Here is a 12,021-nt window from a genome sequence, read left to right as displayed (position 1 = left end):
AGAGTCCCAACAAGGACCACGACCAAGTCTTCTATCAAAGATGCCTAACTGCCATCAACTGAATTAGAGTAGAAACTCATTCAAAGAACAGTGAGCAGATGGCAATCGTTTGTTTTGTGAGGTTGGCTGGGCATACTCATGGTAATCACAGTGAACATTGCACTGTCCTCTCTCTCCTGAGCTAGCCAAGTCATCCTGTATTCGGGATTTGAAAAATACCTTGGCTAATGCAAATTCTGTCTTCCTATACATCACTGAAGGATGACTTTCCAACTGACAAGACAGTCCACAGTATCTGCCTGCTATCACCCCTGCAGAGGAGGTCATAGCCATGAAGGAAGGCAGAGTACGGTACTTGAATGCTATCCCTGGAGAAAATGTGTACCATAAATAAGTCATGCACTATAAAATCACCTTCTAATTGCAGCTCTGACTAATGTGTACATGCATAGCTGCCATGTTTTCTCTCTATATTTGCAGCCTTACCACTGTGATCCTGAACCTCACTTGTACGGAACTCACCCCTTGGCATTCCTCACATGAAGCATATTGCGTAAGTTAAGGTAAAAGATCAGGCACTGGACAGCGAGCTATACAAATGGCAAGAACTTTCCTCCTCCTAGGAAATCTTTTCTCACTTTACTGAAAGTTTGAGGAAACAGATATGTTATAATCTGGGTATGGAAACGTAAGTAGCAAAAAATATCTTTATTTCTAGACCTGTTAATTATCCATGGAGAACCAGGAAACAAACAAAAAACAAAGCTCAGAATTCTTAAATAGGCAATTGAGTCTCTTAAGAAATACCCCAAAACATAAACAGCCACTTCTTTTGTTGGAGTAAGCAGCATTTTGTTCAGGAAATCACATCTTTCCCCATTTTCCCGCTGACACATTGCATTGCAAGTCTGTCACAGCACATTACCTTGGTGATGTGATGTAATGCAACATTGCTGATGCAACCCAATCTGATGTGTCTAATGTGATACATCAGGTACAATATTTGGGAAGATTTTTCTGAAAACAACACCCACAGAAGAGATTCTTCCCCCATCTTTGCCAATTAAAAAAGCCTTCCCAAAGAATTGCATCACCTGGAGATAATTGCTTTTTCACAGGTAATTAGCAAATAACAATTAGTTGTGGGAAAGGTTTGCTTTTCAGCAACTCACACAAAAAAAATGGGAAAACAGATGATCACAGCTGACATATAACTGCTTTCTACAGGACCAGGATAACTCACCTGGGTAGGTGTTATTTACAGGGCTAGATCATGCCACCATCAGGCTGATTTTTTTTTTTTCCCCATTGACAAGTGAGAATTCAGGTTTCAGAGCTCTGTGCTTACAGTTTTTCATTTAGAGTCCTAAATTACAGTTATGCTGTGAGGGAAAATAACACTAAAGTCACCCATTTGTCCAGAGATGTATCAAAAGCACAAAACAATAGGAAATAAGTATCAACCTTATGAACTCTTCAGTTCATAAATTGACTGGCAGTTGTTTGCTAATCTCTGCAGTAGATAAACGTTACCGAAAATGGAATCAAATGAAGATACATCTCAGCAGGCATCGTGTGAAACTAGTGAATTCAGAGTGATTTATTCCAGTGTAAGTGCTGGTCACCGCAGATGAATTCAGGACTACCTGAAATCCTGCTCCACTTGTGTTTCCAAAACCAACATCAGCTATGGAAAACTGCCGGATTTTCACATACAGAAGTAACATGGTCCATGTGACGATGATCAGATGAATTGTAAGAATCACTGGACGCAGACTTTAAATAGTCCACTAAAGTGGCGATGCTATTTGTCAGCAGAGGAGACTTCAGCTGAAGTGAATGAAACAGTACTGGACTGATACCACACCTCATGCTGAGAAGCTGGCAGCAGAAAGCTGTAAGCAAGCCCACACCTCTTTGCTGTATCACTTGACCAAGCCAGGGTAAATGAGAGCTAAAATCCTCACAGACTTTTAAAATAGGTTTTAAGGAGGGCTTCACAGGAGGAGAAAGCATCAGTTCTTAACGTTTTCTTTCCATTTAGCCACCTGTACCCTGCTCTGCCATAGCCACACACCACTGAGATGCCGTGTAAGCGTAACTCGCTCCGGCCAGGAAGAGAGCAGTGGAGGACTGGCACAGAGACAAAACACCAGGCCATTTTACTCACTGCTTAGGCTGATTTTTCAAGTGTAAAATGTAATTCAAATCTCCATAAAAAGCTATTTGCTCCCTAGTCTCAGGATTTTTACACCAAGTTTCAACCGTGAAATCCAATTGGAAAAAAAAAAAAGCAGCCTTACGCTCAAGGTCTGAAAATCCCACAAGAGCCTTTCGGTCTCAGACTCAATTGTATCTTAAATGGCATCTGACCAGTTTTGTTTCTCTTCTCCAAAGGTATGGCATAGTGCCTTGTCTCTAAGAGCCAGATTTTCAAAGCCAGGCACACACACCCCAACAAAGTGCAGATATTTATTGGCTATTTGTACACTCATGAAGCTATTCTAACAGAAGGATCAAGGCCGAGCTTTCTGAATTTTGAAAATATGGCTCAAAATGCACATGACAACTGTACAAATTCACCTCTGAAATTCAGAGTCCATGCAGTCCCTCAGGGCTGCTGCCCAGCTCTGGACACTAATGGTATCACAAGGCCCGATCTACAGCTGCCATCCCAAAAGCGGTACTATTTCACAGGAGCACAAATATTTCTCAACCTTCCTAATCCACCAGTGCTGTCCTTACCGATTCAGACAAGCAGATAGCATGAGTCCTGAAAGATTTATTTCATTATTTGGACTTTCTTTTTCACTATTTAATCTTCTCTCCTAGCACATGTGATGTATTTTTCTCTTTTATAGAAACTTGTACTTAAAATCATCTTAAATTACTGAAGGATTAGCAATGGGCAAAGAGATTTTCAAAGGTTTGGAATTTGGCCTCCCTTCAGGATAAAAAGTTGGATGTATATCTAAATTTTCCAAATCTCTTGATTATGAAAATTTATCAAAATACTTTGGAACACAAATTGATATTTCTGCCACCAGTTACCAGTAAGCTATTTCAGGAACAGCCTTTCTCACATTCTAATATTTTCTAAATCAGGAACTGTAAGTGGAGTAAAAATACAATAATTTCTGAGTATTCTAATCCAGAACTAGGTAAACCATTCCATTTTCACGTTTTCTAAACCCTCAACATCTTTTATGGGAAACAATACAATAAAAATTTCCATTTACACCTATGTGTTGCTCTAGTGCCATAAGTCCCACAAGCACAGGATTAGATGAAAAAAAAAAAAAAATCGTCTTTTATTAGATACAAAAGAGGTTTCTAACTTTTATGATTATAATGTAAAGCTTGAAAATACGATCTGTGTATATTCTGAAGGCTCAGAAATGAGATTTGTTATCTATTATATCATTAGTTACCTTTTACCCTTTCTATTCAAAGAGATGTTAAATGTTTTTGGAGGCTTGAAATCATTCTGAAGAGCCAAGAAGTGATTTATGTGTTACACACGTGAATTGCTCCATACACCCAACCCGCTGCCATGTGTCACCTGTCGGCCTGAGCATACCGACTGTTTTATCAATGCACAAGACAGAACTTAATAGAGCTTTTCAGAACCAAAACCTCTCTTTGGATTTTTCCAAGTTTTCTCTCATGACTTCTGATGTTATCAAGTGTGACAGCATGCTGCTCGTGAACAAAAACTTTTAAAACTCTCATCTGTCCTTTATATCAATCATTTTTTGCTTTTATTAAATCCAGTCCACATGTACTTCTCAGTGAAATCAGCCACTCCTTTTAAAAAGCATGATGTAGCTACATTTATTTCTCTAAAGAACAAAGTTCACCTGATAGTCTACTTTATGTTGGAAGAAATGTTGTCATGGCCATCTGCCTTCTAATTAAGAAGACTAATATATGTCAGAGACTGGGAAACCTCATCTGAATCTATTCATGTATCACATCTATGACTGGGGAAAAAAAAAAGAAAATCTGTTTTCTACTCAGGGACTTTGTTTAGCAGAAGTTCACTGACATGGGAGTTAGTTATCTGCTTCAATATCAGGTAACAGCACCACCTTCTGCCAACAAGTTACCATCTCTTTAGAAAACTATTAGATCAATTTTCTCTTTATGATTTCAGCCGCTTACTCAAACATTTCTGATGTAGAGAGCAAACTTTAGACCAACATCCTTAAGGCTGTTTTAAAACACCCCAAGCTATCCAAAAAGACATAGATGAAATTACTGAAATTTAACAAATTTACTTACAAAAATAAATCTAAGCACTCTAAAGCTAAACACGCTCTGCTTCAGCAAAACACTTAAATACATGCTTAACTGCACAATACTTGAATAAATCCTCAAACATTTTTTGCTGAAGCAGGGCTTGAAATGCCATTGCAAGATCACCAGTCCAGTTCCCTGAACACCCCCGTGGCATTTTTGACATGATTTAGGAGACTAGGCAGGATCACAGTACCTAGCTCAGTCTGAAAATAACATCTGGGCTCCCAAGTCATTTGGGTGCTTTTAAGCGTTTATCCTGTGAAAAAAGGAGAAATGACACCAACAACAGGAGAGACAAATGGAGCTCCCAATAAGAGAGGCACAAAAGGGACAAGTCTGTCCTATGCAGGTGTAGATTCAGCTTATCACCCTCTAGCCCTGCAGAAGTGAGAGAGAAGCTCCCAGGCTGCAGGTGAGACACTGCGCACCTGGTTCCATGTTTGCGTGGCACACACCAGGCATGTTTGCTCAAATGGCTGCTGCCAGCATCCTGTAGGTACACATACTTGTAGGCACATATGGCTACACGTATAGAGTCAAATACACCTTCTACGGCACATAATTATATAATGTACTGTCAGGTCCAGAACTTGTACATCCATCTGATATATTAGAAAGAATCCACTTCAATCTTTAAATTAGAGCAGCCCTACGCTAAGGGGAATCAGAGCAGACTGCCAGGTCAGCAAAGTGTCTCTGACCCTTCTTTGCCCCCATCAGAGCTCCAAAGCCCCAGCCCGGGGCAATCGCTGAGGCAAAGAAAGGGTGAATGGGGCAGTAGGTAATGCTGAAGAAAGGTTGCAGGATGACTTGTCTCAAAACCAGCAGTTGTTTCCTCAACCGCTCCTGTCCAGAGAGCAAAAAGAGTAGCAATGCATCTTCCTGCCTCTTCGTTCTCCCCCCAGCTCTGATTTCACTTCCCATAACAGGAATGGCCAACGTCCATCCAGCAGCGCTGGCAATGGAGAATTCAATTTTGCACACACTGTTGGGAAGCCTTGGACAAACGCTGCTTTTTGACATTGCAGCAGTACATAATGCTACAACCATCCAGTGTAAAATATGTCACCTTAACTATTTTCACTGAAATAATCATCTTTTTCCAGTGCTATCGGTGGAAGCACAGGAAGGAATTAGCAGCAGGCAGACTCCTGCACCTGCTAGCCATGCAGATGAATATACCGCAAGATGTGAAGCACTGTATTAACATCTGCCGTGTGCTCTTCTCTTATCCTCTCTCCCAGGGGAAAAGTGAGAGTAGAGAGGGTTTGGTTATGGATTATGATCATCTAGGGTTGTTTATATTACATGAGCTGGAAAGTTTTTTCCACTACTTCTTGCATCAAATTTGTAGCTGTTGACTGAACTGACAGATATAATTTGGAAATGAAAATAGGGCCCATCAGCAGAGAGAGGGCTGGTGGTGGGAAATACAGCACGTTTCTAAGCAACTTGCTCTAACTACTCTCTCTTTAAAGCCAGTTCTTTGCTTCTAGTATTGCTGTGGGTTTTTTTTAAATTGGATTCTGGTGTCTTCCCTAACACTCAGCAGCAGTAATGCCTGAACACTTTGCAATACTAAGCTGGGTGACATAACTGGGTAATGAGACTTACAATACAAAATGGGAGCATTAGTTCCTGGGAAGGTAATTGGATAGCTTCTGACTGAGCCTTTAAAGAAAACTCACTTCCCTTTTCCTTCATTTTTTTTTTTTTCCTTTTTTTCCCCCCCCCACGTTTCCTCTTGAACCCCATGTTCCCATGAGTTATAATCTAGGATGCTGAGGAGGTTCCACATCTGGTGTGAAACTATCGGCACTTCCATGCAGTGAGGATATGTGGAGCTGAGTAGATTTACACCGGTCCCCAGAGGGGATGCTCCTACATCTCACGTACATCTTCAAAATATTCCCACAGACTTTTAGGGGAAAACACCTCACTTCAAAATGTGTGCAGAAAGTCAGAGTAGGGTCTTTCCGCAAAAAACCTGCAGGGAGGAAACAACTTCCTACCTAACTTCAGCTGCTTAAAAATTAGTCAAGTGCCTTAAGGTCTCCGTCTATGTTCTCTTTGTACTTTACAGGCAATCAATGATTGCCCTGCCTTCAGCTTCAGTTAAATGTCTAATTTTTAGGCAGCTAAGTTTCAGAGAGATTAATCTTAGACAATGTATATAGTTACTTTTAAGAGTGAAACTGTGCTTTAATCACAGGAAACATCATACTTGTGTGATAAAATTGTCCCTCAGTGTGGGAAGCACACCTAGCTGCCATTGGAGCCAAGGGAGCCGGGAGAGACAATGTCAGTGGACACAGAGATAAAGAATAAGGCACTGATGAGCCAATCAATAAGCCAGTAATTAGGGCTGTTCGGCAGGTTGGGGATGTGTTGTTTTTGGTATTTTACTTGTGGCTTTTTTCCTCTCGATTTGAAAGAAGTTTGCTTATCTAAGTTTTATAACCACTTAAATTAATCCCAGTTCTGTTCAAATCAATGAAAGCCTTGGTGAGACAGCTGTAATTTTATGTGCATGTGTTTTAGTAAATTAGAGGGTTGAGCCTTAAGGATTCACTTTAGTGTTATCTACTAAAAAGATAAGTATAGCCAGATGTAGTGTCTTACATACTGCTGGACAGTTGCAACTGGAGCAACAGCATTGAAAGCAGCTTTATAGCATAGGGAGCAGATTTTCTGACTCAAAGAAAAAGCAATATTTTACATAAATAGTTGTAAATATTTTGTATTTACAATGCAAAGAAAGAAGGGTGCAAATAGGTAAAAAAAAGCCTAAGTAATTGGTAATGGTTTTATCTTGTTCTGTTTGTGCATATCCATGGAGAAATACAATCTGTAGTATAAACCATTTAACTAAATTAAATTCTAGTTAGCATCTGGGATCCCATCAATAAGAGTCTATATTTCTGAGGAGCCACAGACTGGTGGCAGTAATAGACACATAAAGATTTTAATGGATAAATAAATTAGTTGTTGCATTTCTCCTGCTACCAGAACACAGTTTAACAGAGTAATTAGTCATTAGATATCTGACTGTAATGAAGAAAATTCTCTGATCATTAAAAATTCACAAGAAAGAACATTCATACCATCAGTAATATTTACTTATTCTGAGGTGCATTCACTCAGCACCAGAAATAGTTGTCACCTCATTCCTCACTCCACATAAACCCTTAATAAGAGATTTTCATTACCATTAGAAAGTGATTTTCAGGGTCACTATCAATTTGTGATCATTATTACATCCTTAGCCACTCAAATTAAAAAAAAAAGGAATAAAAATCAATGCAGTTTAGCTATAAATCCACAAGAGCTTGGCTATCTCACAGTGTCTTTATCTGTTAGCCCCAACTTCTTATTTATAAATGTCATAACACTTCCGAGTCCTCATGAAGGCTGTGCACAGAATAAGTGACTATAATAAATCTTAAGAGATAAGCATTTACCTCAGTCTAACCAGACTTTTTATGTTCAGGGTTTTTTTTATGTCTGGGTAACTACAAGTTTGACTATCTTGTTATTAGCACCATTTCACAGATGCACACGCACACACATACAAGTCTGAGCTCAGCAAGGAGCTGAACATGTGGACCTAAGGCTTGTACATGTCTGCTCATCTTTAATGGAACAGGTGAAGCTAGATCCAAAGCTGGAGGCTTGCCAGCACACTATAAATTGAACCCAGATCTCTTGACATTAAAACTAGTGCCTTATTTATGCAAATCCATTTTCTTCTGGTATGCAGTTTGCCACTTCTGAACAGTTTGGGGACCAAATTCCCTTTTAAGTCAATGGAAGTTAAACATGAACAAGGACTGATGACAATGCAATTGTGTTTTGGAAACTACCAAGAAAAATAAATCTGGCAGTGCATAACATTTCAATTTCAACGTCTGTACCTCAAGCTTTCTCACGACTATTAGGTCTGTAACTTCTAAAATGCAAACTTGTCAAGCTCAACAAGAAATCTGTAAAAATATAAAGCCAACTTCTTTCTGATTATAAATAATCACCAGTAACAAACATTTTTCAGGGTGGAAGAAAGGATTGCAAAGCCACTGTAAAGACAGAGAGCAAAGAGCTCATTCCTACCTCACAGAATATCCAGTGTTAGAGAGCAGGTGATGGGGACAGACTGGAGAGGAGAGGGAAATAATGAACCAAATTATAGCATTGAATCCAGAGGATGGGAAGCCCACAAGAGTTTTAATTTTTGTCAGTAAGGCACATAGCTATAATTTGGAACACTCTGGAAAGAAGACATTCCTATTGAAAAAACAAACAAACAAACAAACAAACTTTTCTGCTCATAGCCAGATGGTGAGAGCTACAGGATTTCACTTCTTTGGCTGTCAGGGAACAGAGCTAATGGAATGGTACTTGTTTCATACCAGTAGTGAAGAACTTAAAGGCTGAGTCAAACAGCAGAGACTAAATACAGAGTCTGGGCTCAACTGCAGCTCTAGATCTACAGCAACATCCCTTCTAACCAAATAGACTGTCATCTGGCAAACACCTGAATGGAAAAACTACGAGCACTTATACATTTCCTGAAATGCTTATCTCGTCCTCTTTTTAATTTTTTTTCTTTTTTCTTTCTTCCTGAATCGGCAATAAGATTGCATCTTCTTTATTGCCCTCTCATTGATTTGCTCCTCAGAAGCAAACGACAGCACTTCTGAGAAATAAATAAATAACCAAATAAAATAAAGCTGAGAGGCAATCTGCATGTAAATCAGCATTAGTCATTGACATTTGAGACTTGACAATAAGCCATCCCAGTCCCAGCTGTCCCCACAAAAGCTGATCTCCTTTGTAAGACAGAGAACACTGCAAGCAAAGTGAACCAAGGATGAATATAGATAAGATGTAAACCCTCTTTGCTTGAAGTTTTTCCTAAAACTTCCTTTGTTCCTGAGCACTTAGGAATACTTTTACCTACTGCTGCTATCAAGGTGAGTTTTGTCTTTGTTACTTTCCTTCCAAGGATGCAACTTCTCACTGAAGTTGTTTATAATGTATTTGCTCACACATGCAGCTGCAGCACAGAAGACAGCTGCTTAAACTGGGGAATATGTTTATTATTCAGTTCTCTGCGCTATGCTCTACCTGTAGTAAAAGCTATTAGGTTAAACCAGGTCTTCTTACTGCTTTTCTGAATAATTTCTTTCACTCTCAATATTCTAGCACAATTCAGACAACATTGCTTTTACTAAAAATCAAGATATTTGGGTTTACAACACAAATATGACTGGAGATTGTGCATAGCTCTGAATAGCACTAAAAATATTTTATTTGGCCAAGTCAAATTGCTTAGCTCTAGCTTTTAACAGTATTTCTGCTGAAGATTCAGCTACAGGTATGTTTCTGTACTGCTTTGGCCTTTCTCATCTATACCGCTGCAAGGAAATGCAATGGATAGTAGAGGTCTGTCTGTCCAGGGAGAGAAGTGTTTTGGCATGTTCTATAGCAATTACCCAAAGCCAGGGCAGGATTTCTATTGCTGCCAAATCCCTAAAAAACTGCAGTCAGTTACCATCCCAAAAGGCACTGGGAGATGCTGCACAGTATGAGAACAAAACCTTTCCCAACACTTCCCTTAATCTATTACACAACAGCAAACATTATGTAACTATTACCCCCAAAAGCAGTTCACGCAAGTGTGCCAGCAATTAAACATAGCTGAACATGTGTAAGTGCAGCTTACTGTTCCCTTTTAATGCAGGATATGACTCTTCTCCAGGAGATATGGCCCTGATCCCACTACTACTGTTTGTGGAGTGAGGTATTCACTGGAAGAGCTATCCTGGTTTCATCTGGAATCTTTCCCTTTTGGTGCCTCCTTTTTTGTCAGTGAAACTGAAGCACTTGTGTGACCTTCCATTTAAAGAAAGGTTAGAAATGCCAGCACAAGAGCCTGACTGACATGGGGCATTGACAGCTTCCAGGGAAGTCTTTCTGGATCTGGGGTTGATTCTTTTTACTTATGTTTTTTGTTTTGTTCTTTTTTATTCAGAATGCAGAAAACCATAGAAAGCAAATCTCTACTCTTGAAAACCTTCATTCTAATTACGGATAAAACATTTCCAAATTCCCAAAGCTCTAATTATGTGCATAAGTTTCAGCATAATGTAGGCTTGGTGTTGCTAAACAGAGCAATGAGGTTATGGAAGAATGAAAATATTGATTTTCTTTGACAGAGACAAGGAGGACTCAGCTTTGGGTTCTTGCAGTGGTGTTATCAGCTTAACCAAGTATAATTAGCCTCATTCATTGTGGCGAAGTCTAAATACAAATAGAAGAAAAGTCTGATCAACAACCAAGAGCACAACCAAAGGCTTAGATGCACTGGCCCGTATTAATTTTCCCTGCCCTTCTTATGCTTGTTTGCACATGGGCAACAACAGATCAAATTCCTTTAATCCCTTAAAGGTAATACACTCCAAAAGGCTGGAAAAATCCTCCCTTACAAAAAGTTCATGAAATGTCATGTACCTGATGCTAAGAAACCAGCTGGAAGATGGTGCACCAATCCTCACTTGGATGAGCTTGTGCTCTCCTACAAGGTGGCTGTTCAGGACACAAATGAATGTCACACTCCGAATGTTTTCATCACCATCATCAGATGGTATCTGGAAACTAACTCTTACCCTTACTGTGACGGCCCAGCTGGTGCATAAGTTCCTGTGATGGAATTGACTGCTTTTTGTTAAAAAGAAAATTTCTCCTCCCCTATCCCATTTCTTTTCCAAAATCCTGCTGGCACTGTATACTCTATAATGCTTTCTCTAGCAAAACTTCTATATCAAAAAGTCGGTTACTGCAGCACATGAAGCATTAATGCTTCAACATGCCAAATAAATGTTAGAACAAGATGGAGTATCCAGAAAAAATGTGCCATTCTTCCTGTTTTTTCTGTAATTGTAGCTATACTGTCATATCATATCAGTTCATCAACTCCAGCGCACACAAAGAGAAATCCAACAAAGAAATTGTTTTCTCAAGTGGTGAGAAAAAGAGAAATGAGGGTATCCTTGCAGTGGGCAAGGAAGATAACTCCAGTTACAGAGTGAGCAACAAACTTGCTCTCCCAGCACAGGTGTGCATCAGAGAGTATCACAGTCTCCTTCCTTGCCCACATTTCCATGGTCCTTTTGAAGAAAAGGCAGGCTTTGTCATGGCACCTCGGGTCTTCCCAGCAAGGAGCCAGGATGAACCCTCTTTCCTGCCCTGCAGTGTACTTTTCACAAGAAAAAAAAAAATATAATCTGTACATGGTCACTGCCCTACCTAAAGCAATCTGTATTGCCTGTCAACAGATTTTCACACTTTAAATTTTGAATAGAACAGTTCTGCCAACATTTCCATGATGCTTGCTCCTCCTTCCTTTTCAGTTTTATTCACTCCCATCAGTCATCATTTTTTAAAAGAGGTTTTTACAACACAGCATTGTTAATTTTAGCACCTATGTGTTATGCTTCTATGTCTGATATAACCAGTGCTGCTGGAAAAATAGAGAAAATCAGATGAAAAAGCATCTTCTAAGATGAACTAAGCAAGTTTCTTCTGGGTTCTTTGGCTATCAACTCTCTCTAGCTCCTGTGTGAAACAATCTAAGCAAATAATATTATACCTTACCAATCACACAGACTACCAGCAATCATTTTGCCTTCTGTCACAAGATACTTGCTATGGTGGAAATTG

The sequence above is a fragment of the Nyctibius grandis genome, chromosome Z (assembly GCF_013368605.1).
Source record: "Nyctibius grandis isolate bNycGra1 chromosome Z, bNycGra1.pri, whole genome shotgun sequence".
NCBI lineage: Eukaryota > Metazoa > Chordata > Aves > Nyctibiiformes > Nyctibiidae > Nyctibius > Nyctibius grandis.
This window is presented reverse-complemented; position numbering follows the sequence as displayed.